At 36.1% G+C, this 9,526-nt stretch overlaps 1 non-coding gene across 1 annotated transcript; it reads left to right on the plus strand.

The window, feature by feature from the left end:
* Window positions 1-7,128: 7,128 nt before the first annotated feature.
* TRNAW-CCA (transfer RNA tryptophan (anticodon CCA)) lies at window positions 7,129-7,200 on the plus strand. The gene has a single exon. It is a non-coding gene; the product is annotated as a tRNA-Trp (tRNA).
* The last annotated feature ends 2,326 nt before the right edge of the window (window positions 7,201-9,526 follow it).

A 9,526-nucleotide genomic window follows, 5' to 3' on the forward strand; every position in this document is an offset into this window, starting at 1 on the left:
TTGGCACACACCTGCATATTACAAACAGCCAAGGTGACAGAGAAGAAATATGCAAGTGCCCATCCTGGGTCCTTACCCAGAGGGAGACAACTAGCAGCCTCTTGGCAGGACCTGGCCTCCAGAGTGTTTAGTTTGGCACTCAACGTTGGCCCGCACAGTGTTTTATATTTGAATTATTTAATAACCAAAAAGGGGGAGGGATTTCACATAAATCTTTAAATATCCAAATTCCTTTGAAAAACACTTGGGTAATCCTTGGCCCTGATCCCCCATATCTTCAAAAAGGCTATAAAAAAGCAGCTTTTGCCCTCTTTCAGAAAAGCCCAGTGACTCCCAGTTCTCCATAGTCCCTTGCACACCTTGTTTTTTCCCCAAACTGATGTCTTACCACTTATTCCCAGATAGCATTTTATATACCAATTTCATTAATTTAAGTTCCCTACATAGGGCCTCTAAACACTTGATTTTCTTGAGCAGAATAATACCTTCTGACCTTTTTTAGGAACTAGGGCAGAAAAGATCTCCCTAAGGGAATAAGTAGGTGGGTTTTCTCTTCTAGGTTCAGGTGACTTTGGGAGTCACATGATTCAATATCACAAGCATAATTTATTTCAGTGAAAAGCACTATGTTGTTTAAATTTTCAAGCAACATTATAGGATGTCAGGAAAAATAATAAAGACCAAAATCTCTGTTTTATACTTGGTTAATGTATTAATTAACTTATTTAGCAAACATCATTGTGTGTAACTTAAGATTTTTGACCGTTCAAGTCAAGAAATGTAGCTTTGACTGGTTAACATCTAATACATCCTCAACTACTAATTGGTTACTCAGTTGTACAATTAATACAGGAATGGCAGAATAAATGCTTCATTCTTTCTCTTTATTCACCAGTTTTAAAAATAATAAATTGGCTCTCTAAAATTCTCTGCTGGTGAAGTTAGTTTTTTATTTTTATTATTTTTTATTTTTATTTATTATTATTATTATTTTACTTTACAATATTGTATTGGCTTTGCCACACATCAACATGAATTCGCCACGGGTGTACAAGTGTTCCCAATCCCGAACCCTCCTCCCACCTCCCCCCGCAACACCATCCCTCCGGGTCATCCCAGTGCACCAGCCCCAAGCATCCTGCACCCTGCATTGAACCTAGACTGGCGATTCGTTTCTTATATGATATTATACATGTGTCAATGCCATTCTCCCAAATCATCCCACCCTCTACCTCTCCCTCTGAGTCCAAAAGACTGTTCTATACATCTGTGTCTATTTTGCTGTCTCGCATACAGGGTTATCATTACCATCTTTCTAAGTTCCATATATATGCATTAGTATACTATATTGGTGTTTTTCTTTCTGGCTTACTTCACTCTGTATAATCGGCTCCAGTTTCATCCACCTCATTAGAACTGATTCAAATGTAGTCTTCTTAATGGCTGAGTAATACACCATTGTGTATATGTACCACAGCTTTCTTATCCATTCATCTGCTGATGGACATCTAGGTTGCTTCCATGTCCTGGCTATTATAAACAGTGCTGCGATGAACATTGGGATACATGTGTCTCTTTCAATACACACCGAGGAAACCAGAATTGAAGTTAGTTTTTTAAAACGTTATTATTACCTTATGGATTTAAGCATAGTTAATACTTTGGAGCTCAGATTGTTCCATCTTTCACTCAATAAGAGCTCCTTCAAGCATGCTTCCAAATAACGTTGTTGTACTCTACAGTCTTTGATTGCTTCCTTGCTGTGCATCATGACATGATATTTGAGGCTTCCCTTATTCATTTCTTCTGAGTAATAGATGAAGAATTAGTGTTAGTAGCAAAGTATTTTGCATATTTATATTTAAGAACAGTTATACTTTTAGTTTCTTTTGATTGGTCTGTATGCTGATAAAAATTCTGTTATGATATTGTTAATCATTTTAAATGGACTCACAATTTTTAAATACAATTGCATCTGCATAATTAAAAATGGCTTTCCAAATATATACAATACATATGATTTATTCAGTCAACAGACGGTGATTGATGTATATGTATATTTGCATAAACACTGAGCTACAAGGAGATCATCTTCCAAATCATTAAATCCCTGTACTATTGACTGGAGTATAAATGAAGGAAACTTAAGCTCAGGAAACAACAGCTCACTCTTACTCAAAATTCCTCATCATTTTCTTTATCTGGGTCCTACAAGGTAAAGTCAGTGGACCACTTACTGGGTAACAGATTATGAACAAGAATATATGTAGCATTTTAAATAACATTTTTTTTATTAAATAATTAATTCATGGATTAATTTTTAGAAGACTTAGAGAAGAGAGGAAAAATCATCCAAAAATCGATATAATCTGTACCACCTAAAAACAACCACATTGTCAGAAACATGAGATACTTTTTTACATTGTTGGAGTTGCATGGGTATGTGTGTCTGTAGATATATTTACATGCATATGCTATAAATTAGACCATAATGTGTTTATGACTTTACAATTGTTTGTAACTTATATGAATTATTACATATTCATGTTCTTCAGCATTGATTAAAAACATGAGCCATTAAAGATCTATCTATGCACAACTCTGTGTCTCCCTCGTGGCTTAGATGGTAAAGAATTTGCTTGCAATGCAGGAGACTCAAGTTTGATCCCTGGATCAGGAAGATTCTGCTGGAGAAGAGAATGGCTACCCACTCCTGTAGTCTTGCCTTGAGAATTCCACGCACAGAGGACCCTGGTGGATTGCAGTTCATGGGGTCGCAAACTTGGACACGAATGAGCTGAGTGACTAATACTAATGATAGTCTAATAAAGTAGTGTATAGATGTCCTGTTATCCCACTAACGGACCTTAAGACTGATTCCAACTGGTTGAGTATTTTAAGTAACACTGCAAAGAACATGTTTATGAAAAATATTTTGTCCATATCTCTGACTGTTTACTTAGAATAAATTTCCATGTGTGAAAGTATATATGAACGGTATGAAAACTTTCATTGGTCTTTATGCAAATGGACTTTTAGAAGATTTGCTTTGAAAGTATTTTGTATTTTCATCAATGACATAAGAATATGTAGTATATAAATGCTTTTATATTTTACTAATGTTTATTGCACATTTTTTAAGTTCATAGAATACCCTTTTATATTTTATCTCATTTTCTCCTCCATGGAAATCAGGGTAGTATCATCTCAATTTTATGTAAAAAGAATCTAAGTCATTAGGTAATTAAGTGATTAATATTCCCCCAAGGCCTCTGCTAATAGGTAATATGGCAGAGACTGCTCTGAAGTGTTCTTTCCCCTAAACCATATAAAAGAGGTCTGGTTAGAGATCTGGCTCACTCTCTCCCTCTGTATCTGTTTCCCTGTCTTTCTGTCTTGCCTTCCTTCCCTCTCTCTCTCTCATTCTCTTATTCATCTTTATCTCCTTTGGACTCAATAAATATAGTCTCAATGCTATATTATGACTGTTACTCTATCAACTGAGTTGAATCATAAAAAACTCCCTGTATGTGTGTGTGTGTGTGTGTGTGTGTGTGTGTGTGTGTGTGTGTGTGTGTGTGTGAGTGTGCATGTGTTTAGGTCAGCTTTAAGACTTAAATCCTAAAACTCAAGCTATTTATGTTTGTTCTAAAGCATTACTGCTCCAGCTCATTAGGGTGTTTCCTTCCAGTTGCCATTCGTTTGACTATTATTTATTCAGACTTCTCCAAAAATTGACTCATGTACACCCTTCTCTCTCCTTCCTCATTACCCTCCTCCCCCTACTAGTCTTCTGCGAGGGATAAATCACATTTTTTGTTGGCAATTGTCTTGTAAGGGGAATTCAGCACAACACTGAGATTTACTCTGTCTAAAATTAGCTGGCCCTGATTCTTATTATTTAATTGCTCCATATGGTTATGTTACTTCACCTAGATGATGCCAGAAATACCTGTGCAGGCTCTGATGTAGAAGCTGGGGAAATGACAGGGGCAAGGAGAACCCAGTTTCCTTATGCCTGGGGCTTTACTATTGACTCAAGCACACTAGTTTTCCCCTGTGTGAAACAAACACTCACAAGCATATTTAAATAGTTTTATCTTCTCTTCTTATTGGCTGAACATGCCCACGCAGGAGCAAAAGGTAGAGGAAAGACATCGAGATGCTCATTTCCTGAAAAGGAGTACTGCATAGATTTGGCCCCTTAGTCTAGGGGTAATTGGGCTATGTATTATTCTTGGACAGGAGCACCAAAGGGAAGGAATTTAGAGACTTGAAATGGAAAGATTGGGTGTTACTCAGCCTCTGATGACTGCCTTCAAAGTCAACAAAGTTAAGCAGCTGGAGTTGAGAGAAGTCATATTTGTAGTGAGGAAAGACTAGACCACTCTTAACTGATCCCTTGATTTTTATTTTAGCTGCTTCTTTTTTAACTTTGTTACTGTAAAGATCACCTATTTTAATGAGCCTTAGTCCTTTAAACATTTGCAAACACCTCATTGAGAATCTCTTTTCTGGTGGGAGTGGGAGTGGGTGGGGTGGGTTGAGAATACTCTCTGCCTAGTTTCTTCTTGACAAACATTTGGATTCCATTTTATTTTTGGACCCTAAATTCCTAATTTGAGAGGCTATCTTATTTTTGGTATGTGCTTTTGATTGCAAAAAAAGTAGCTTAGTCCAATATTTCCCACCCTAAATCAAGTTTTTGAGAACCATAAATAGGCCATTAAAAACTTTATACTTTTCCAGTGAGATTAGGAGGGGAATGTTCCAATAAGTTCACACCATTGTTTTAATGTCTCTGAGTGATCATAAGAGTAAGCCAAAAATCACACAATCAACCTCTAAGATGAACAAGACCTAGAATAAGAAACAAAGCAGTTTAAAACTGATGTACAATTCTTTTACAAATAATTGAATTATATTCCCCAGGAGTGCCATGTATAGGATAATACTATTACTTCTTGTACTTCTCTCTGTAGTTATTATTGATCTTTATTGCCACTACCTCAACTATAAAACATGTAGGTTATTCCCTCATGTAACCAGCAATCTTCTGGCCCATATACATTTGGCTACTCTAATAACTACAGAAAATAAATTTTAGCAGTGAAGAACCATCAGAGAAGTATAGCAATTACTTGCTTTCATAAACATAATTAGGTATAGCTTGAGATGATTACTTGATTAACATTTATTTGCCAGATATGATAAGATTAGAATTGTAGTAAAAGTAAATATGTTTCCTGGATAAATTTATACGAGAGAAAAAAAAATCAGTTTTGAATGTCTGAGTTACTTATTCATGATAACTTAAAAAAAAAGAACTAAAGAACAGAGTTGATCATTTTGTAATCCATTTTAGCAACAAGGAAGGTCTGATAAGGGGAAAAATATTTAGTAATGTACATAAAGGATAATCCCAGATTAGATGATCAGAAGTGACATTCCATAGCAATTATTTTCCTGGTTTATTACAAAGCTGATTCCCTTTTTAATCTTTAATATGGAAAAGAGATGTTACTGAGATTGCTAAAGTTCATGTCTGACAAAATATCTTGATATTCTGAAGCAGTAAATGCCACTGAGCTTCAAAGGGGGAGAAATCTAAGTGAGATACTCATGGCTTAGGGAGGTATGTGTGTGGTCATATGTGTCTCTCTGTGTGTTTCTGGTTGGAGAAGATTAGCTGAATAGATGGGTCATGTTCCATGGTAAATTGTCAACCCAGGAGATTTTTAATCTTTGTGCCTGGAATAGAAACAATTTTGGCTGACATATACTAGAAAAGAGATGATTAATGAATTGGAACTAATTTTAAGGACATGTCAATCTTTCAAAACAAAACAAAACAAAAGTCTGTGTGTGGTATTATTTGCAAGTTGCTTGCATGATGAGTCTTAACAGAGTTCTTGCCACATGGGTTACCTGAATAAATTAATCAATAAGGAGAGAGAGCTAGCTTGTGCCAAGCAATTACTGCATCTAATAATATATTCTAGCATAACAAAAAAAATACGTTATGATACTGATATAAAATGGATCAGTTAGTTAGAACATAAAATATAATTAACACAGTATGTCTCAAATAAATACCCCAAACAAGGAGAACATCAGGTTTGTTCATTAAGTGATACTCTGATAGGATACCAATTTGGAAAATTAAAAGATGTATTAAGGCTTATTGAGTCGAACAGCAAGGATTGCACATTCTTACCTCCACTCTGTCTTGAAACTCCAGTAAAGGATTTTCTAAACATAAATATACAAAGCACAGAGAAATTGAGAAATGGCAATAGCAACAAGATGAGTGCTAAAATACTTAACAGACCTGAAAAAAACAAACAAACAAAAACTGAATTCTAAGTCAGCAGCAGAGAAAGCTGAGCAGCTCCTCAATCTGTACCACAGATCTCCCAAGAGGCTCAGAAATTGTCAGCACCAGTTACCTCTGGAAGTGTGGAGGATGAGGTGTATGAAGAAGTTGTTGAAAACAGGAGGTTGGATTAAGTTCTGCTTTAAGATGCAGTTAAGCCACCAAATTCTTTCCCTTTTTTACCCAGCTGGAAGGTTTCTCTTCTGTCACCCTGGCAGAAGAGGAAGTTTATTCTCTGGAGAGGCTGCATATCCCCAGACTAGGAATATTTGGTGAATTTGAAGGGAAAAAAAAATCTTACTGCCAAACTGAGAGATTTCACAAAGTTTTGTGCACTGAATGTTCAGTGCTCTGTAACACTCTTTCCTCACTGTGATCTCAGAATACTAGGAACGTGGCTTATACTTTCTTTAATACACTGGATGGTTCATCTGTGCAGAATTTCAATGGTCCAACAAGAAAAGACATTAAGGTGTACATCAGTATTTTCTTCACGATATAGCCCAGTCACATCATTTGTAAAAGTGAAGCCCAAAGTTGACAGTGTACACAGTACCTAGCAGTTCCCATCATCCTGCACAGATCCACTCTTGACCATGAGCAGGCAGCCACTGATCCCCTGGTATTTGAGCAAAACTGCTAATTAAAAAGATAGAGACTAAAATAAATAAATAGAAGATATCAGCATGGATGGAACTTGATTATGCAGGGATACAGAACATATTCAAAATATCATTATATTATAAATAACTTCCCTGGTGGCTCAGAGGTTAAAGCGTCTGCCTCCAATGCAGGAGACCCAGGTTCGATCCCTGGGTCGGGAAGATCCCCTGGGGGAGGAAATGGTAACCCACTCCAGTATTCTTGCCTGGAGAATCCCATGGACGGAGAAGCCTCGTAAGCTACAGTCCTTGGGGTCGCAAAGAGTCAGACACGACCGAGCGACTTCACTCACTCATAAATAACTGAGGAGATTTTGCATCAATAAAACAAGAATAGTATGCCACAAAAAGGGATAATATGACTCCAAGGAAAAAAGATCTTGATAATTAAAACTATATATAAAATATGATTGAATGATTCTAAGCTTTAGAAGCTAGTGATGAGGAATTCTCTCAGAAAGTTAAATAGAAATGGGAAATAGGAAAGAAAAATATTAGAAGATTGTCTTATGAGTATCCATACCTAAAATTATAGTTCTAAATAGACAAATCAGAGAAAGCAGAAGAGAAAATCATCAGTAAATAATGTTATATAATGAAAATTTAAGGACTTCTCTGGTGGCTCAGATGGTAAAGTGTCTGTCTACAATGTGGGAGACCGGGGTTTGATCCCTGGGTCGGGAAGATCCCCTGGAAAAGGAAATGGCAATCCACTCTAGTACTATTTGCCTCTAAAATCCCATGGACAGAGGAGCCTGGTAGGCTACAGTCCATGGGAGAATGAATCAAAACAGAATGACACCCTGCCAATTCAAATTTTCAGTGGTCAAGAAAAGCTCTTGAAGCTCCCAGAGCAAGAAAAAAATCAGTTATACTAAAGATTATACATAAAGTCTTTGGATTTTGTAGAAACAGAGCAATACTTTAAAAAATATTATGGAAAGGTCTTCACATTTTTCAGGGGAAATGTTTTCTAACCTATAATTCTGTGTTCAGTCAAATTAGCAAATATGAGTAGAATAAGGGTATTTTTGGACAGACGATATCACTAAAAATTTATCTCATTCTCACCCTTTCTCAAAAAGCTATTTTAGGGTGTGTTCCACTAACCAAGAAAGTAAAAGTAAGAGAGAAGAAGACAGGATCTAGGAAACAGAAGATTCCACTCAAGTAAGTACCAGAAGGAATGCCCTTGATACGATGGTGTGGCAGAGATTTCTAGCAGTCAGTAAAAATTCCTTTCCTTTTCCTTTTAAGTACATAGTTAGACTATCCACCAAACTCTCTTGCTTTAAATGTGGCCTCAGGACTGAGTCCTGTGGATAGAACTAATTGTGGTACTTCCAGGCTACTCTTTTCAAGAAGTAGAAGTGCCTCTTCTAACTCTCCTTGAAGCAACTGGATACAGAAGATGATAGATGGTAAATTTACAAGATGAAAGAAACCCAGATTCCAAATTCGCTACATGGAGGAGACACACCCACTAACCAAGGACCACCATCTTAGATGGTTACTTGAACAGGAAATAAGTTTCTGTTTTGGGAGTCTGTCATTGCAGGCTATGCTAAGTACTAGGAATTCTGAAAAGAAATACTAGGGTAAAAGTTGGGTAACAGGGCTAGAGAGTAATCTAACTAGTCCAGAATTGGAGTAGCTCAGAGGCTCTGAAATAGAAGTTTTCCACCAGATGAAACTGATAGAAAACTGGATGTGTTTGAACACTGAGGAAAAGATGAGGGTGAATTAGCTATAATAATACAGGCAACAAAGAAAACAAAGTAAATGACACATTCATTGACTCCAAGGAGAACAAAGTTTATGTGAAATAAGAAAAATAATTATATCCAGCTGCATGATCAGTTATAAATAAAATTTCAATAACTTTAATATAAATATATATTATAATGTTTTAATATTATATGTTTAATAATATAAATATATTATATATAAATATAATAATTTAAATAGTTAAATAATTTAAATAGTTAAATAATTTAAATAATATAAATATATATTATTAAACATAAATATGTAAGTTTATTGGGGAGATGAGAGTATGAAAGTGTGCCTGTGTGTAGTAATGTGGCATAGGGAAAGAGAGTTAAGTCCATATCTCCCATCTTGAGATGTCCAAAATTGAAAAAATACAAAAATGAATGATACAAGCACTGTTGTTGTTCATTCTCTAAGTTGTGTCTAACTCTTTTACAACTCCATGGACTGTACCACGCCAAACTCCTCTGTCCATGGGATTTCCCAGGCGAGAATGCTGAAGTGATTTGCCATTTCCTTCTCCAGAGGATCTTCTCCATATCTCCAGCTTTGGCAGTAGGATTCTTTATCAGTGAGCCACCTGGGAAGCCCCTATATATAGAAATATAGACAGGGGATGACACTGAAGAAGGGAAATATCGAGGGGATAGCAGCAAGGGATTCATATTTTATAATAAGCCTCTTAGATTTATATTTCCACTTAAAAGTATATAGG

This window comes from Capricornis sumatraensis, chromosome 1, assembly GCF_032405125.1.
Source record: "Capricornis sumatraensis isolate serow.1 chromosome 1, serow.2, whole genome shotgun sequence".
Classification (NCBI taxonomy): Eukaryota; Metazoa; Chordata; class Mammalia; order Artiodactyla; family Bovidae; genus Capricornis; species Capricornis sumatraensis.